Here is a 4,452-nt window from a genome sequence, read left to right as displayed (position 1 = left end):
GGATTTAACATGTTGTCACATCTTCAAAAAAGAAATCATACAGTTGCACACCAGCCGAAGAGAACGCCTCCATTGCCCTCCTGTGCCTTACAGTCCTCATATGTCATTACAATGATAATAAACCACAATTATCTCCCTGTAGAAGTGCAGTGCTGCACAGAACTCTAATATATTTTTTTTGTATCCTCATGCTCTTGGCAAAACCTCTCCAAGGCCCTGCACAGATCACATATCACAGATTTTTACCAATATAGTGCAGCACTTTATCAGGTGTGAAGGGAGCCTGAAAAAATGAAATAATGGCTGAGCCCAACAAAAGTTTGACAGGAAAACAATTTTTTGATAGAGGTTAAATTCTTTATTTATTGAAAATTATTTTTGATAAACATGTTCTCCCAGATGTTTTACCACTAGCAAGAGCTAGCATAACAAGCAGGTACAGGTTTATTCTGCCCCCTTCCAACCATTCATCATTAATAGTGTTACCGTCTGCCTGGTGAGCCTGACAGCCACCAGGTTGGTTTCTTATTTCCCGATCAGTGGGGCTCCCAGCCACCTGTGTGTTCAGAGGAACATTGTATCATGACCTGACTCAAGCTTCTGAAACACTGCAGGGCTTCTTCCCTATTATCGCCTCAGTGGGGCCGTGCATGAACAAGCCTTTGAAATTCAGAATGCCGTTTCATCGCATCCTGGTCAGACAGATATTCTTCTGTAATTCAAAGATGGTAAAGTCATGCACTTCACACAGGCTCCTTCAACAAGACTTCGTTTTAAATAAAAACAGGGTCTCAAGTTGTTGGTAATATATGTAAATCTGCAGCTATGGTTGGCATACAGTTGCAGGGAGGGACTTTATTTCAACCTGTCTGCTAGTTTTGCTTTTTTGTGTTGCATACCAAAGAAAACTGCTGTACAAAAACCCAGCAGTTTGCACTGTAACCACATGAGTACAGTGGATAAGAGAATTTCAGCAGATGATCAAAGTCCAACAAAGGCTAAGTGATGAAGCTGTTAAAAAGTTTCATTCATGATCTGCTACTAGTATTTCTATATTCATTTCTTGTTTTTGATTAATACTTTCTCTACTGTACTTCTCTATCAATATTGAGCATTTCATTAAAGAGAGCCCCTTTCATTTCACAAACTACTTCTTACACTAGGTGTTGTTGTAGTATTGTTCTTTTATGTTTTGGTAAAGTTAGGAGGGCATTTATTTCACACAGTTGCCACATATGAACATACAATAAATCAGGCCCACTCATGTTCTTTTTCAACTTTAATTTCCACCACTTTATGGTGATCCATCTGTTTGATGTCCAACCAACACTTCCATGCAGAGTCAAGTGGAAGCTGGTGCCTTTCTCGATAGGCAACAAACAATCATCTGCACATACACCTAAAGGAAATTTAAGAGAACAAATAATCTAACAGACCATTGGAGGGAGCCAGGATACCCACAGAAAACACAAATATTCACAGGGAGAAAACACAAACTCTATACAGAAAGACGTCAAGTTGGGATTCGAACCCAGGACCTTCTCACTGCAAAGCAACTATGACCGCCTTCTCTGCCGTGCAGCTCCCACTTTATAGCTATAGACATTAATGTAATGTTTCTGTTCTGTGCAGAATAATCCTGTTGAGGTTTTAGCCAGAAATATAAAAAAATACTTTTTGAAATATAAACATGTCTAGTGCCATATTCATTGAGCTATCAGACACAGAGTGGTGAAATTTTGTAGGCAAAACTAATGAGGTTTTCTTTTTCTAGTGATTTTGGCACTCCCATGCTATGCTGCCCTGGGTGGTATGCTATACTGTCAATATTAAATATTGCTAATATAATAACAAAAGTTGTTTTTTTATTACATTGTCTTTCATCTTTCTTGTTTGTGTCAAGGATTTAATCTAGATACTTTAGTTTTAGGGAGAAATACAGTTCAAACCTCGTATTGTACATTGGATGGTTGAAGTACAGTAGATGTTGCCTTTTCTCTTTGTCTTTATGATGGAATAATAATAATAATAATAATAATAATAATAATAATAATAATAATAATAATAATAATAATAATAATAAAAATAACTACATGAAATAAAAATAAAACATCATAACAGAAAAGTTACAGCATCAAGCCTCAATTAAATGCAATGAATACAAATATGGTTTAAGAAGCGATTTAAAAATTTGCCAGATTTCAGAGTTAAAGTGATTGCTGCCAGCAGTGGGCAGCAGAGCACTGAAGCTGACATTTTCTGAAGCCAGATTTAAATGAGCTCAACTACAAATATTCTCTTTGGGCCATGCATTGCTCATGAGAAACAAACTTTAACCTACTTTAAAGAACTGCTATCTGCGCTGTTCCGCTTTGTGAGATGTATGTTTGCGGCTCCTGCGAGAGCCAGCTGCAGATCTGTGAGGGGCCGGTTGAAAGACGTGAAAAATCAGGACGGCTCCTGCTGCCAACTGCATCGCCTCTGACAGACGGAGACAGGTGCTGTAAAATCAGGCTTTTATACCAAAACTCTCTCACACTGTCATCTAAGTATACTGACACATGCAAGCAGATAGATGCCCACTCAGCTTGCATGCATCCTTCCAGCATGCAGTAAATTTACTGCTCTGATTTCTAGCACAGCACCAATAATATATTCAACTTTGACATTTGCTTTTCAAATTACTGCCTACAATGCCTCTTAATGTTACTCTCTGCTTGTGCTATTAGAGCTATCTGTTATTCTAAAGATCAGTGTAGACCCTGCAGGAAAACTTGCTAAGGAGATACAGTGAAACATATAAGAATTACACTATCTCCATTCTTCTTTTCCTGTAATGTACATATTTTTTGTTCATGTCTGGTTTGGACAACAGCAGCTCTTTTGTTCAGCAGGACTGGTTTCCCCAAACACTTGGACGGCATCGATCATGAACGTCCTTCCTTCACATTTTAGGCATTGCTGGAATAGCAGTCTCGTCTTTGACGTGCTCTCCTGTGGAGCACCATAGATCTTCATCTTCATTCTCTGACAACATGGTTTAAAATAGCAGAAGATCAAACGGTTCTAGCTAAATGTTGCAAAAGAACAAGTGCACAACATGCTAAGTTGAGAGTTTGCATGGGGAGACTCGCCGTACTCTCTGAATTTTTCAAAATTGTTTCACGAACGTCTCAAAAATCTTACCACTTGCGGAGGAACAGTTGATCAAAAACAATCTTCTTGTTGGCAAACCTTTCATGATTAACTGAAGAGGATTGTCATACAAAGCTTTTTGCTATTGCAGTCAAAAAAGCAGATCAGACTTCTGAAAACATGAATTGGAAACATGGTTCTAGAGTGGAATTATGACATAATTAAAATTCTGGTGGAAAGACCAAACCCATACCAGTCCCAGTAACACGCCATGTCTCAGTATGTAGGCACTCACTCCAGCATAGCTACATGTTGAATCCTCACATTTCCTGCCTTCTCTTTCACCTCCATTAAATCATATTCTTCCATTATGACCTTAGAGAATCCATGCCAACCCAGTTTGATTTTCCCACTCTTTCTCTCCACTATATTTCACAGTCTAAGGTAAATGAGAGAAGGAGGAAAGAAGAGTGTGTAATTTGTAATGATGGATACTTGTGGTCAAATAAGAAATAGAGGCAACTACTTTACTGTGTAGTAAACAAGATTTGGTGGTAAACCCTTTTTTTAACTGTGTCTTTACCATGTTTTTTAACCATTTTTAATAAGCTGCTGCTGACTTTAATTCCACCATGATCATTCATTACTAAATACCAGTTTTTGATATCAGATAGTTTTATTTGTAATGTCTAATTTTATCAGTGTTTTAGATATTTTTGAAAGGGGCTTTTTTATTTATTTTATCAGTTTTATATCTGTTTATTGCTATTGTTGAACCGAGGTTTTTTAGAAGTGTATTCACCCTGTGCAACTTTGTCGTTAGTTTTTGAAAAGTGACCCGTGCTCTTAACTCATGAATGAAAACAATGTGGTGTTGTTTTGATCTTTTGAGGTGCTGAATATTTTTAGACTTTAAGACAGATCCAGACCATCTGTTTCCCTGTTCCAACTCAAAGCTTTGCTCCCTTCTTGCTACTGTGTGTGGCTCTCTATTGCCCAAATGCAACATGGTTATTAATCTCTGGTATTAATGCCTCCATCCAAATCTGGACAAGAAATTAATTTTACCCTACTCCAAAATTGTTGAATTATACTTTTTACCTAGTTTGACATATTTCTAAATAGTAGACAAAAATTGTTGAAGGAAAACAAAAGTTAAAATTCAGACTCTGACTCGCATCATTCTTAGGACTTATTTTTAATCCCACTCTATGCATTCTTGTCTTGCTATTTAGAAAAAAATTAACATCCTCGTTCGCTGTTTCCTGTCTTCATCGCCAGCAGCTGCTCCACTTCTCTCTTCATGCTTCTCTCTCT

This window comes from Xiphophorus couchianus, chromosome 4 (genome assembly GCF_001444195.1).
Source record: "Xiphophorus couchianus chromosome 4, X_couchianus-1.0, whole genome shotgun sequence".
NCBI lineage: Eukaryota > Metazoa > Chordata > Actinopteri > Cyprinodontiformes > Poeciliidae > Xiphophorus > Xiphophorus couchianus.
The sequence above is the reverse complement of the archived record's forward strand: the minus strand, read 5'-3'. Positions refer to the sequence as shown.